We start from the raw sequence: 15,933 nt of genomic DNA on the forward strand, positions 1-15,933 counted from the left end.
AGACACACGGCTGTTTTCTATGAGGGAATGCAGACCCGAAACCACGGGCAGCAGAAGAAGTTCCGACCTCTTCCCAGGCGTTCCGTTCGGAGGCTTTGAAGGCCATACGGACTGCTGCTCGGGGTCTCGGGCGGTGCGTATGTCCAGCTTTTGCTTCTTCGGAGGCTTTTTCCCAGGGTCTCCGAGTACGGTGTTTTGCGTTCTGACACTGCGGACCGGGGTTTTAATTATACCAACCACACTCAGGGGCTGACTGTGAGCCAAATGTCGACGGACTCGAAGACGCAGTGTGAACTACGTAGGTGCATAAGTTAGTTTGCTCTCTGTCTAGTATATTGCAGAGACGTTGCTAACCGCCTACAGTTCTCCGAACTGAGAAACAAGTTCGTTCGTCGTGAAACCGCTCAACATCTTCATCGTTGGAGAAAAATGTAATCCGTAGTCGCAAAGTTCCAGGCTGCCAACCTGTCCGCCAGCACTTATTTGGAATGCCTGGGCTCCCCTGTTAAGCTCTTGGCGGGCTTTTGATGGACGTGCTCATTCAAATTCGGGAGAGGGAGGATACGCTATACGCAGGTGCATGATGATCCGAATACGGCCCGCCACCAAATTGCGCAGCTTTCATGAGCCCCTTCCCGCATGACCATGTAAAAAACGAAATCTGACCACTCGCGCTGTAGTAGCCAATACGGGTAGCGGATAGCAGGTCAAAGCGAGTATCACAGGGCTGCCGACCTGGGTAGCGTTGGTAGTGGGTTCGGAAGCTGGGGCGGCAAGCCGGTTCGGAAGTCGGAACCTTTCGGCTTCTGTCCCCAGGTACCTTCCCCGTTGGCAGATTTGCAATCAAGACGTTTTGCATTTGACCTTGCAAATGCTGGATGCGATAGATGCCAAAAAAGCAGATTCGGGCCCATAATTGTTCATTATTCACCGCCTTTCCCGGCGACTCGTGTCAAGCCCAGAACAGTGCCTTCGATGCGTCGCGTCTTAAATGGAACCTCGGAAATGAAGAGATAACCCTCTCTGTTCTACTTCGGAGTTGTGTTCGTGGTAGTATCTTGAGATAATTGTGAGATAGTTAAATTATTTACCAACACAACAATTAGGTTGCGAATAGCTTGTGTTGTAGGTATAATAGGTGGTCGCCTACTTTTGCAACTCATTCTACCTTCTCCGTCATCTCTGCTCAAAGAAATTCCATGATACCCACACCAGATCTTCTCCGTAATCAAGTCCCCGCCCTCGGACCCCAAGCTGGCCTTGTCGATCTGCCAGTTGATTTGCTTTTTCCTGACCTCAGTGTACGCCAAACATGAAGTAGCTATGTGCAGCGTTATCTCGTGCGGTGGGTACAGATGGTCTTTCCACCTGACAAATCGGCTGCAACGCATGCACGGGCATGAGCCAGAAGCATTCACTCGGCCACCATGATAGCGATGGGAGGCCCTGTCAAGTAGCAGTAATGTGACAGCTTGAGGAGACAACTGTGAGAATGACAGCCATCGGACAATGGCAAGGCCTGCAGCAGCACGAGATGGAGGAGCTGCGAGTATTTCACACAAGACGATTCAATGACTGGCGTCTTTCAGTGACACGAGGCCGGGGCTTTCGATGCAGAGTGTCTTGCGATGCAGAGTGTCTTGCGATGCAGAGTGTCTTGAAAGATACAGCGAAAATGCGAGGTTGGTAGCGCTGTTCCGCCTATTCGTCTCAAATAGTAGGGAAAAAAGTTAGCGTGGAATGTGAAAGAACGGCTTGGCAATACACAAGGCTATATGATATCTTGGACGTTTGTGGAGAGACAATTATAAGCTATTGGGATTCCGTGACCAATGTGCTTAGCGATGGCTGCGCCAATAGACAAAGCAGATACAGGTTGCCTGTCTCTCTGAGCAGCTGCGACTTTGACTATTACAAGTAGATGGCTACAACACCGACAACAGCTGCGACTTTGACTATCACGAATTGATGGCTACAACACTGACAACAGATTTGAAGCCCTCCTACTCACTCAATCCAGGCACCTCCCTCATTGCCTTTTATAATGGCTGGCTAGCGGTTGTCTTAAGGTATCTTGGTTCTGCTCAGCTAAGCCAACGAAGGAAACACTTAGTAACCAGAGTCACAACAACCACAATACCCCATAGTAACCAGAGTCACAACCACCACAATACTCCAGAGTCCACAGTCTTTGAAGTAATCAATCACCCAAAGTTGGAGGAAGATGGCACATTTGATTCAGTCACCCAAACAGAAGTTCACATAAAGGTAGCGGTGCCCTTTGTGCCATCCCTTTATCACATTTTCGTTTTTGAAACTCAACAGCAACGCTGCAACTCCGATAAGAGACGCTAAGAGCAGCTGGCCTGTGACTGGTGAGCATCAGGAGATTAGCTCTTCCAGTCGTGCATAAGTTCATTTGCCAAACCGTCCACACCACTCTCGCCTCTGCGTTGATTATTACATTTTGATCCCATTTTAGTCCCGGACCACCCCCCTAAATGGTTGGCAGGTTATCGCGAATCACACTATCTGGGGGGGCGGCACGGATCTTTCAGAGTCGGAGGACGTTGCCTGCCGCGGTGCCAAATGTCTCTGTGCCGGCCTGACCTGAATATAACAGGCCCAACTCCGCCGTCGGACTTAGCAGATCAGCATTCCAAGTAAATTAGCTCGTATTCAACTGGCCTGCCTCGGAAAAGGGGGGGGAAGGGAGCCCCTATGCGATCAATGCTGCGATAAGCATAGTGGGGGGCCAAGTCGAGAGACGGTCGAAGCTCGCCATTGGGGGCCGCTTGGCGGGCCACTGGCTCACACAAGCCAGCGTGTCTGTTTCCTATTCGGTCAAACTGATTCGACCGAGGTACCTAGCCAGAACCTCTCGGGTGGCGGGCTCAATTGGCCCCCTTACGCAGGTGCACGAGAGATAAGAACAACATACTGGAACTAGATTGGGGGCTTGGCTATTGAGGCACCCGGGCTAGACGAGCTGATCAAGGATCGTTGCGGCGAGCCTCAAGGCACAGAATCTCATTCAGACGTCGATCGTATAGAAGGTACCATGGCAGGTATCGGGTCCCTTGGTTGGGCATTGAATGAAGCTTTTCCGGCCGACGGCGCCGAGCAGCCGCTGCAGAGGGCCAGAGGCCCTTCGGGATGCAGCCACATGTTTCAACCGTATCAGGGCGAATCGTTTTACGGGTTGCATCTTGCCTGCCGGGACAAGTGTCAAAACTAGGTCCCTTCCCCGGGTCTTACTATAGGTAAAACTAGAAGGTGCCGGTTTCAGTCGCTGCTGTGCTTCCGTCTCCCGGTAAGGCGCAATATTAAACATGACGCACGCCGCACCCAGATCACACCCAGACCACGCCGCGGTCTTCCCGCCGGCACCATCATAGTGGACCGCACTGTTTGCGACTGAAACCCGGTTTAACTGAGGAGAAGGGGGTGCGTGTGCATCCAAAGGGAAGCACGCTTTGGAACTCCGTTTTTCCATTAATGATAACGAAACAACGAATAGTTATGGTCACGATTCGGCCTTTCATTATGTATTACAGACAAAATACGTTCAGATAAATCATTTCTATTTTATCGTATATTCGGTAGAATCTTTATTTCCCGTATCCGTCCCATTATCCTTTGACCCGTGACTCCTGGGCCGGTATAATTAATGCTTCCGATATCATCAACATGGAATATCCTTATCGCGGCCCTTGATCTTCAAGCCATTAACTTCCCACTACAATAATTAACATGTCACGGCAGCTACACACCGCAATCAAACAAAAATCGGTCTTTGTCACCCTGTAGTCGTCAAAGTCGAATGACAAACTTGAGCCATTCATCTCCCTAGTCGGAACGACTTGACTACCTTCAGATCCAACTCTGAGAAGCCCCAAAGCGCTCACGGTCTCTTTCGTGCACATCTTCATCCTGAATTCTTCAAGTGCCCCGTATCGACACAATGCAGAGGAGATTCGGGCGAACTTCACGTGAAGAAGGAATCTCACCCGAGACAAAGCTCCATCAGGTCTAATTAGTTGAAAATGGGCCACCTGAGCACCGACTCCATGCACCCAGAGGCAGCATGAGGCCTGTTTCATCACGCCTTGGCAAGGTAGCAGACACCACAACGAGTCAATATAGATAGTCTAGCGTGAACACGAACTAATTAGAGGTGCGGGAGCTTGATTGGGGCGTCTGCATGGCACCTATGTCTAAAACCTATGTCTAAAACCTATATCCGACGCCGAGTTGGGGTTCCCAGAGGCGTAATGCGGCGGCAGGTCATGCCCCACTTGCGCTTCGGACCGCACAACAGCAATTAAAGCTGCACCCGTGGCCCCGGAGGCCGAATGCGGCGGACAGCGAGCTTGGCCAGCGTGAGAGGGCATGGCAGAATCGACCGTCTTGAATCGGCCCCCCCCCGGCCCCCCCATAAACCGCCCGCCACCGCTTGTCCTCCCACAGGATTCAACCCCGGCGCAGGCGTTTCGGCACGGAACTTGTGCAAGTGCCGTCCCACAGCAGCCCGCGAAAAGCCTCATCCTCCCGACGCCACCGTGGCAATTGTTTCCTCTCATGTTTCTCCCTGACCTTCCGCACGGCACATGGGACGTCAGGGCCACTTTAGACGATAATCGCTTGGCACCACGTAGGGAATCAGTCTGACGGGGAGGGAAACCGCCCAAGCCAAGCTTGCAAGAAAGGGAGTCTGCCACAGCAGGGCAGCACCGCTCCACTAGGCCTTGTTTTCGACGCCTCCGTGGGATTTTATTTGCAGACGCCTCGCAGACAGCTACGCCGCTGGACACCCGGTTCGGGCTAGCAATCAGCAGAATGGGGAAAATGCTTGACAGCGGGGCGGCACGTCCGGCCTCTCAAGTCTCAACACAACCACCCGCTGCTGCGCCCGGGGGGGGGCTTTCTATCTGCCGTTTTCTGCCTAAAAAGAGCGCTTGAAGGATCCAATCACCACACACGACGAGGTGCGCGCGGGTTTTGCAAAGTGCACTATCTGTGCCCAAGCCCAAGGAAGTTAATTAATTAGACGCAGCTGGCAGCGAAATTCGCGCGTTTGTCACTGCTGCAATCGTGTCATAAACGCCTGCCAAGCTTCCTTCGACTACATCGGGGCCCTCGAGCCGCGCCAAATGAGCAAATGCGGTTACTCGTATCGTGAATCGTTATCCTGCCCAGTCAGCCTACAGTGCTGGGGGCCAGGGTTAAAGCAGCAGGTCAGGACCTGTCAGTGCACGAGTGCACGCAGCCCAGCTCGCTACCGTATTCCCACCATCAATGGCGATTAGTGGGTGGTAGAAGCGCGAACGCCGAGCGGCACAGGTCGTGGACGGCTGTGGTTGGGCTGGAGGCGTCGTCCGCGACCGGGGAATAGAGTTGTTAGCCCGCAGCCGAAAAACCTCCGATCCTATCCAGGCCGGTGAATTATGGGGGCAGTGTGTAAAGGGCTCTGTAGGAGCAGCCCTGCCATTATGGCTTGGTCGCTTGGTAGAGCTAAAACGACATGGATCCTCCGTTGAAATCCCGAGACGGAATATCTTAAATGTCTTAACTACGAGCCGCGGCCAGCATTGATGCTAGTCTCAATCAATGCTCATGAACTACTGATTAAATTGAACGCGACTTCAGAGATGGACAAGGAGTCGAATGCGTCATTGTGTCGACGGCCTTGCAGTTAAGGCTGGAGTTTGACTATTGGCTTCATTACTGAAACTACCACCACACAACGACTCAAGAGTACCAGCACCTCATTGAATCCGGGTTAAAGGATATATCAAGAACCGGGTTTCTCTTCTCGGCGCCATCGTCCTTACTTAAAAGTCTTCCCATCATATGGCGCTGGGGGTGGACAAGGTCATGCGTCAGTCAGTCGAGGTCATCGGGAAGAGTTATCTGCATTGCAGCCGTAAATCCTCTCAGCTCTCAAGTAGACCGGTAGGGCCTCAACCGGGACCGACCCAGAGAATAGCAATCGCCAAACGGGTAACTTGTCACCGAGCCTCGGATGGTCCTGGGGGCTTCTGGCACCCGGCACTGAATCAAAGTCGTCGCTCGCTCATACTCTCTGATTCAAGCCAAACAAGACACATACGACCATACCTGGCTGAAAACTCGGGATCCCGTCCGCTCTCCCCTCGATAAACAGCCAAGGGCCAGACTAGTAGTTGGGTCGGTGACGACCAGCGAATCCCTGGTGTTGTATGTCTTTCTTTTTTTGCTTTGCTCCACTTTCTTGGAGCTGCCTCACGATCTAATTACTACCAACAACTCTCCTCTCCCGCTGTTTCCTGTGCACTTGTTCTTCCACTTTGCGGTTTCTTTTTCTCTCTCTAAGTGTGCTGGGGCAGCCTACAGCCACTCAGCCTACAGCAGTATATATGCACAGTTGACTAGACTCCTAGGCACACAGGTATCTGTTTTGTCTAGCTAGCGTAGCGGCACCTATTATATTAAGATTTTCAAGAGCCTCAACCTGGTTTGCAATCTCGGTACCACTCTCTAGCTGTGCTTTAACCTCTAACCTCCGTTTGTACATCGAATCTGCAGCTCAAAGGCACTATAGCGAACCACATGAACACTCCGCAACAACCCTCCATGCTTTAAATAGTACATTGAACCACCGACATACCTGTTTGGGTCCTCAAGCACTGATAAACTTGGTCCCATGCCTCAACCCACCATCCCAAAGAACTCAAGACCAAAGAAGCACCACAGACCTCACAACTTACAAGAGTCAGTGGGCAGAAGAATGCCGGTGGATTACTCAAAAATTTCACTGGCACCACCATGCGTGCCATGAGCCAGCCACACAAAACAAATAGGCAACTCCAACTCCATCCGCGGACCGCCCGGGCCATGGTCCGTGACCGTTCGTCAAAGGCGGCGCGGGGCGTTCTGTCTTCCAATGTCCGAAACCGTGATACGCGCCGCGTGGCAGCAGCATGCCGGTGCAGAGAAAAGCCCGCATACATTACCTCCAATCGAGTCGAATCCTTCAAAAGCCAAGTTCCCTTGCCTGCCGCGCCCAGTGACAGGAGACTAAAGCAGGTAGGTATGCTTGTTTTCCGCGGGTCCTTTCTGAGCCCGCCGCCGCCGCCGCCGCCGCTCACCTCCCGCGGGCAGAAAAGGAGCGCACAAGATTTTTACCGCCGTGTTGAGGTCCTGCTTTAGATAAACCGCCATCCTCCTTGCTCCGGTTCTCGCGGACGCCAGAACTGAAGTCCGCCCGCCGCAGAACACAGAGCTTTGATTTTATTTTTTTCTTTTCCTTCCCCCTCTCTCAGAATCAGCTGCAGTGAGCGGGCACACGAGACAAGAAGGGGGCACGATTCGATTTTGATCCTCCTGGTGAGGAGCTGCATCACGAATTATTACATCGCGGGCCCGTGTTGTTTAATTAGTGCAGACGTGCTCAGACTGTGCTGTACGAAGCAACTAGTTATTCTAGAGTCACTTCTGTCTTGTGGCGCATGTGCAAGTACCCAAGTACCTACCAAGGCAAGTGCGTGGGTCAGAGTCGGATCGCCAAAAGGTCTCTGCCGGTGGTGACACCCTCCACCTATGTAACTGGGAGGCACGGCCGCCACACGGTCACGCTCCGGCAGTCTGACTAATGACGAAAAATTGAGAAATGGCATTCGTTGCCTTGGAAGAAAGGACCTTGCGTTTGAATCTGCAAACAATCCATCGCCAGTCTGTCGTCAGCCCTAGTTAGATGTGCGGCACTTGGTTATGGACTTAGGGAAGAAGGAGATGGAGTGGACTGTCAGACTTTTTCCGGCTTTGCGTTGGAGGTGGCAAGTGATGCATGTAGTTAGCGGCATTGCGGCGTAATTTAAGGACTGTGAGTTCTGAGGTGTGCAGGGAGAGGTCAAGAGGATTCTGCAAGACATGCATATTGGCCGGTGGGTTCGTGCTGGCAACTTGGCTCCCATTTCGAATAGATCTTTGCCTTCCTGTCTGTGGGCCATTTAGGCAGGCAGTTATGACTCAACCCTGTTTGTGGACTTGAAAGACACAAATCAACTATTTCCTTCTCATCGTGGGCGGAAAGAAGAAAGGAACCAGATAGAAGCAACTAGGGTCTGTTTAGAATCCTCGTATGAAATGCTTTCAAAAATCCTACGGACCCAAGCTCCATCCCCGCTCACACTCGCGCAGTGAACTTGACGAGACTATAGTAAATAGGCATTCCTTTGTCTATTAAGTGGCAGTCAAGGGGTTGTTTATATGCTCTTGATTCACCTCGTGTTTCAGTATAACCGTTTACAACACATCTCAGTTAGTTGAGTTATTAGTTCACATTTCAATCTTGTGAGAGTATCCTTACTGCAATGCAACGCTTTGAAGGTAACTGAGACGGCATGTTACGAAAGTCCATACGATATCTGACATTCAATCCGCTATTCATTCAAATGAGTCTGACACGTCACATTCCAGACTGGGCCTTAAGCAGCGCGTTGCCAGGCTACTCCCTGGGCAGTCGCTTGGCATCTCGCTCTGAAACCGCGCACTGGCCTAACCATCAACTGGGCGCACTATGACGCTCTGGGTTGGTGACTGAATGTCCCACACACTTAACATTGGCCTCGAAACTTTGAGTGACCTCCCACCAGCGACTAGCTCCCATTATAGATTGGCATTGACACATTGCTGAAAGCCTAGACCGGGCCTGTGGAGCAGAGGCTCAACCAGCCCGTTGGCAGTAATCGAAGCCAAGACGGCGAGCTCCTATTTCCAGGTGGGCTAATCAGCACCTCTTGACCTTGACACATTGTGACCGAGCAGCGAAAGAGGTCGCCGTTCTCTCGGGCTTAGTGGTGCCCTCTCATCAACTAGTGACGTTTCGGCACGAGATGAGCATGAGACTGGATTGGGCCGGCCGGGCTTTTAGTCTTTGCTTTTCTTTTTCTCTTGGGAACACAACAGACCTCGTAACGACAACCAACCACAGCCAACCCTTTAAAGTTTGTCGCCACAGGGGCACGCTGGACGGCAAGGCGAAACGGCCTAGGCGATACTAGGTAAGGTACCCGGCCGAGGGAATCACCTCTCACCAACCAACCAACTAACCAACCACACTTTATAACATGAGACGAGACTCAAGAACAGAGCTAGGGCTGCTAGGGGACCTGGCGCCACATGGCGCGGGCATGGCGCCACCAACTGTCCCCGAGCCCGCCAGACGGTGGATACCTGCGTATATCGTCGATAGGGCTGATGGTGATGCTGCGAAGAAATGGAAGCCCGAGAAAGAACAATATCCCGAAGCAAGGCGGCCACTACTGCTCCATCCCGGCAGGAGTGGGCGGCGCGCGGGGGGGCAAAGGCACGCGAGCACACCTCTCGCTCGCATAATGCACTGCCCACAATTATTACGTCCTGGATACTCTGTACCGCCGGAAAACGCCAAAAAGAGACATTTTTTCCGTTAGTTCGGCATGGAAGAGAAAGCTGTGACATAATTTTGCCACCGGCTCACCGAGGTGTCGGGCGGTGTGCTCACCGGGCCGCCCAAAGGGGAGCCAAACCCGGGTGTCCGGATCGTGGCTGCATCGAAGGCTTCTGGATTGGGGCAAAAACTAGCGTTTAGAAAAAAAAAGGAGAAGGCCAGGGAAATGCGGGACGACCATCCTCCTCCCCCTGCTGGCCTTTTGGGGCTGAATGGAGCTAACTTCGTTACGAGCTCCGTAATTGCGCATCGGTACTCCCTTTTTGCCTTGTCCCTTCTTTATGGCGGGGAGGAGGCGGAATTAATACCGCATTGTGCGGCTCAGATCCCTGACGGAGATGAGAAGCGTGGAAAAGGATATTTTTAATAAAAGAAATAACCCATTTTCCCAGTCCGCGTTTTTGCTGTGGTAGACCATGGAAAACGCGTATTGGTCTTTGTGAAGTGCAGGGTAGCTACACAGGCGGCTGCTGGCAAACCTCCACCCTCTGCAGTCTCGAGATGAAGGCGCATTCGGCTCCTACAAGGGACCGGGGTTTTGCTGTTTGCCTGCGAGCGTTACGCCTTCGCTCGCGCCCCGGCGGCCGAGGCATGTCTTGGGAGGATGCGCCCCGGCTCCCATCGACTTGGCCGGATAAAGCGAGACGCGATTGCAACCCTTTTCCCCTTTATTTTCGCCTTTTGTCGATGGGACGGCGGAGTATTTCCGGGGGGAAAGGATTGCAATACCCGCCCGGACTTGGGGAATCGACAGGATGAGGTAGCTTTGAAGTGTCATCTCGGATGCCTTCCGGAAATATACCAAGGGGTACCGTATCTGGGTGCAATACAGGGACAAAAAAGAGCAAAACGCCGTCAGCCAGGACAAGGGTCCCGTAGTGAGAGGCCGAGGGAGCAAGGAAGCAGCAAGAAACAGCAACAAGGCCGAGCAAAACAGGGCTTGGCATTGGCTGCGCGTCATGGATGCTTCCCAGGCCCGCACGGATTCTAGGTTTGGTAAGTTGGTATTACACGACGTGTAAGATTTCAGGGCAAAGACGTAAATCAGACTACAGGGGTTCGAGGCGGGGCGTACAGATTACGCTCTTGCATCGGTCACAATCCTTCAGGCCCCGGGCCGCAACGGCTGCTTTACTACAGAAGTGTCTTTGCATGCCAGTAGCACCGAGCCGTGCCAGAGACGAACCATGGTAGCGAGATCTCGCAGGTACGGGCATCTCGTGTGGTTCAGCCAAAAGATGATACCATAATAGGAGAAGCCTTTCAGAGGGTAAAGCGGGGGGAGGGGTGCATGCCGACCGCCGCCGAGCCGCGGTAAAGGAGATCTCCGTGCCAAAAGAAAGCACACCTCTTTGATGTGAATAGCCGCTCCATGTTGGTGCGAGACTGTTGATTGAGCCGCAAACCCATAATTGCCTACGAGCCGAGTGACGAGACATGGCGTGACCATGATATGGGCATCGGGCATACACACGATACCTTTATAGGTTGGAGGCTTATCAGATACTTGCGCACCAACTTGACATCTGTGTTTGCGTGTAACAAAAACACGCAAAAAATATTTTTCTTTCTTTAATCGTGCGCCAGCCAGTAACGGCCGAGTAATACGTAGCATACCCGGCCCACGTCTGGGAGAGGCGGCGCGCGCATCTCGGTATAATCAGGTTTCGTGACAGGTACTGTAGAGTCAGGACAGGCAGCGGGCGCGCTAGCGGGCGAGATTCCGCGGATCGACAGTGTCAAACGTCAAGTAACGTGGTAGGTCTGTATTTCGCCCTCGCACTGCGCGGTTACTGGGAAAGGGGAGGGCCCCTCAGTTCAAGGTTTGGCCGAGGAGGGCCGCTGAGAAGGTGTCTGAGCACCGACCGACTCGGTGGACATGGAATCCATGGCGGGCACGATTGAGATCCGTCGGGGTTGCACGGCCACGGCCCCGCCGATCAACCGTGCCGGCCTGCCCAAACGGTCGATTGATGTACGTGTTTCTTGTACTGTTGTACATACTCCATGTAACGCAGAGGAAAAGGCCGAATGTAAAGATACGTGCTCAGTAGGCGCCTACATAACCAACAAAATATCAGTGACCTCAGAGGCTGGAGCTAAGGCGAGGAAGTCTTCTAGAAAATGGTTCTCAGGGCTTCTCCCGACCTTCCAGCTGTGGAAGGTGCCCTCCGAGACGGGGTGGGGTGTTCAAGGGGGATGCCCTCCGGCTTCCATAACCAGCTGCATCAGACTAATCAGCCCTGGCGAACAAAGAAATTTTTATTTTTATTTTTATTTCTGTTCTTTATTATTATTTTTTGTTTTGAAAAATAAAATGCGCACGAATACAAGTAAAATAAAATAAATCGGCAATCTGAAAAAGGGAACCGTCAAGTCTCCAGAAGAAGTTCCTTTACGTTGGATGTACCGTGTCGTGTGTCGACAGGGTTTGCATGTGAACGTGGGGGAAGCAGGAGACATGGAACTAACAACCTAGAAGCAAAGCCGGACCCGCTCCGACTGCTCGCACCGACCGCACAGAGCCACTGTCGGACAGTGGTTGATGCGGCGAAATCGACACATCTGGCCCTAGCGGCCGGGGGTGGAGGGGACGAAACGTCCCTGTCTCGACCTCGGTGACGCTTTCTGGGCAACAAACCCTAATGCGAACGGCGTTTTCCGGTGTCCTGGTAATTAGTGTACACGCAACGCCAACCCAACACCAACAACAGCAACTACAGGCATTTATCTGACACAGGAGAATCTGATACAAGAGAGGAAAGACGAAAAAAACGGAACTACCCACCTAGGTACCCACCTACCCTTCAAAGTAATGCCCCTGCCACGATCTTCGAGGTGAGGGGAACATAGAGTGACTTGAGCTACAAGGCACTGTACCTTGAGATACACGTCCTCGACATTACCTGCCAAGCCAGTCGACGACGATCCGGTCCGATCTCGAGCCGGGGGTGAACATGATTAATCACTTACACATATCCCGTAAACCTGGCAACTCGAGTGTTATTGGTTCGGTAGTCTTGGAATAGGCCCCGGCCACGCATTTTCTTTCTCTCTTTCGTCTTTTCGCCTGCTGAGTAGGAATGAATGAAGCCGCGCTGCGGGGCGGGTCGGTGGTGGTCGGCACGGCGCGGTGTGACCCAGTGCCGCTCGCTTGGTCAGCCAGCAGGCTCTTTTTGTCCGCAGAGGTGGTGCTTGCCGATGGGGAAGTGGGTTGCTTGCAGGGCAATGAGAAATAGAGTTGCCAACAACTCCGAATGCATTCAATATCCGATATGCCCTCTTTGATTTACTCGTATCCGTCTAGCATCCGACGTAAGTAGATGCGTCGTGCTTCCGTTTCTCTTGTCTTCTCTCGACGAGTGCCCCACCACCATCGTTGTTGTTGTATCGTCTGGGCTCGGAGCTGAAAAGCAAAACAAAACAGCCCCTCTGTGGCGCTCAGCACCCCTCCAAACGCGGGGCCCACCATCTGGGGCTGGCTGGCGCTGGGATGATCCGCCCCGACAATCGGGACTACCAACGCCAAAACTGCCATGTCGTCGACAACGACGACGACAGTGAGACAAGTAACGATGTGAGAGCGGAAACGAAGCCCAGTAGTTAGCCGCACACTTTTCGTTATCAGCGCCGAGATTCTGCCTGGATACGTGTATATTATGCACTGCGTCCCCTAGCTTGCACGCTATTTTCTGGCCTGAAAGCAGACAGGCAGGCACAGCGGCAGGCAAGGCGGCAGGCACCTCCCTTAATGCCTTGAACCTTTTTTTTAACTCTTTCCTGCCGTCTTTCGGGATTTCTTTTTTTTTTTTTTTTTTTTTTTTTTTTTAATTAATTTTCTACATTAATTAATCCAGCCCTGGTCCTTTTCTCCCTTTTTGTCTTCTCGCCGCTATCGCCAAGTAGGGCATGAAAAATTGTTGCAGTCGGGTGACCATGTTGAGGCTCGCCCAAGGCCAGCTGAATCCTCTGGAGCGCTGCCCAATCTGGCAGAGACTTCCAACTTTTCTTTTCGTCTTGCTTCCGCACAATCGTTTTGGGTGCCTTCCCGAAGTTGAAACGACCCGCGCACGCGGCTCAGATGGTCGCGTACCTACGTGCTATGGCATGCCTTGCGTGTACGCGTATCCCGTCGATCTGGCTCTCGTGATCTGGGCCGTCGACATGTGGCTGGCTTAGAAGCTGCTTGGTGGCTTGTGGCGGGCTTTCGCCGTTGATCGGCCGAAAGTTTTTTTTTGTTGGGATTTTTCTTCCTTTTTCCACTGTTTATCGCCACCGTGGCGCATGGGAATCGTTACACTCAGATTCTTGTTTCCACGGTGTGACCGTGGATGACTGATTGGCAGCCAGCCACTCGGCACTGCAAGCATTACACACGACACATTGGAGAGCCAAGACTGGAGAGGAAACAGAAGCCGGTCTGGAAGCTATCCACGCGGCGGAAACGAAACCTAGAAACCCGACGGCGCACAAGCTAGGTTTTGTTGGACCGTTGGCTCGCAGCCAAGCAACCAACACCGACACTACTCAGGAACACTGGAGGCCCATCACGGACAGGGAGGCGTACCCCCTCTCTCGGACGCTCAAAAGGAAGCGTATAGCGAAACCATCATTTGAGCTTGGCTGGTATCATCGTCTCGTTTTCGCTTTGCGTCATCTATCTTTTCCCTTGCCGTAACCGTCCTGCCTTGCTCGATTCTTAGGGTTGCAAAGGCAGATGGGAGCGAACCGAGGATCCCCCATCGAGACTTATTTGAGGGGAATGGAATGACTGATATAATAGTTCGTATATCGCGGCCCACTCCCCCAGATGGTATCGATCCCTTTGGCCCATTTACGAGAAAACACACCTTGTGAGTATTCTAGACCCTGCCTCTGTGTCCTACTCTCTTCATGCAGCCCGACGGGGCTCGCTTCTAACAATAACACCGGGGATTCTCGATGAGGGGTGGATGGTTGTGGTGGTGGTGGGGGAAAAATTAACAAGAACAAACGTGCATGCCAGCGTCACAGTCTTGTTGGGGCCACTAGTAGTTTGACTAAAGCGACGTTTTTCTAGGTCGGGTCCCGCCAATCTCCATGGAAGTTGTAGGCTGCAACTGCACCCGTTACCTTGGCTTTTCTTAGTGTCTCTTTGCTCGTCGGTCCCCTTGTGACTGATGTTAATTAAGTAGATATTTTGGCTGATTCATGGTGTGAAAATGGCATTGGTCGGTCATGAACCCTCCGTGGGCACACACGCAGGATGGAACGGTGACAAACCCTTGTTGACCTGCCCACAGTTGAGCCAGTTTGTCTAATAAACCCCCACTAACATGCGATGGTATTGACACGTCTGTCGTCAACATACGTTCGCTATGTATGTACAACGCTATCAATAGCATGCCGCTATGACGCGATTTTACTGCTACTCGTAGGGACGGACAACGTGGTCCAGGCGGATGCACCCGCGCGCCAAAGATTGCGGGAGACCCCCATTTTACGTTACCTTTGCTGCTAGTTAGGCACGGCTCCAGAATAGGGGAGAATTCCGAAACGTATCTGGGGAATCGGTTTGACCAACCCAATAGCCATTGAGAAAACGATTGCAAAAGCAGATAAGATTAGTGATATACCTTATATACCTTAAGATAATCGGGTCTCTTCAAGGGTGTTTATGGCGCCGAGCTGGTACCCGAGGAGATTGTTGCCCGTTTGCATGCGCATTTACGTCAGGTCCAGGAGGTTGGATGAATGATGGACAGCAGCGCGTGAGCCCGCACCGTCCCGTCCGTGTCGAGTGGGGGAGGAGGAAACGCTAACAAGGGAGAAAGGGTCTCGGTGGGTCTAAGCCCCGGCCACTTCCGAGACTGTGCCTCTTTATTGCCGGACAGGACGAAGTACAGAGACCTATACAGATAAACAGACTTCGTAGGCATGTCGCAGTTAATCCACAGGGCAGGAATGTGAAAGACACCCCTCGGCAGAAGTGGTGGGTGAGGTTTCTTGTGACGTTGAGGCTGAGAACGGTGAAGCTACTTTGCAGTAGAAGCCGCGACCGGGAACCGGGCTGGTTACATGTCTGTTGCTCACTCAGCATACTGAGGCTGAGGAGGGGGAAAAGCCGGGAGGGGGGAGAGAGGACACTTGAGGGTGTGTGGTGTTATATTCTCTCTACGTATTGACCGTTGGGCTTTCCCGTTAGCTGGGTCGGCACGATGACGATAGTGCCTCAGGGCTGAGGCCCTCATGCATCGTGCAGAATTGCACTATCGCGGCAGGTTGAATTAGCAGAAGGAGACGAGGAAATAGGGGTTTAGACTCGGACCTAACTATGCTCACCTAGCACTACGCGACCGCATCCACCCTAACCGTCGACGCAACGCTTCGGAATTCCGGTCCCGGTGGCCGCAGCTTACATTGGAAAAGATGACGCAGGGCGACAAACCCGGGTGGTAAGAGCTTGGCGAGTCGTGTTCGTG

The sequence above is a fragment of the Lasiosphaeria miniovina genome (genome assembly GCF_030549165.1).
Source record: "Lasiosphaeria miniovina strain SMH2392-1A chromosome Unknown B0T26scaffold_5, whole genome shotgun sequence".
Classification (NCBI taxonomy): domain Eukaryota; kingdom Fungi; phylum Ascomycota; class Sordariomycetes; order Sordariales; family Lasiosphaeriaceae; genus Lasiosphaeria; species Lasiosphaeria miniovina.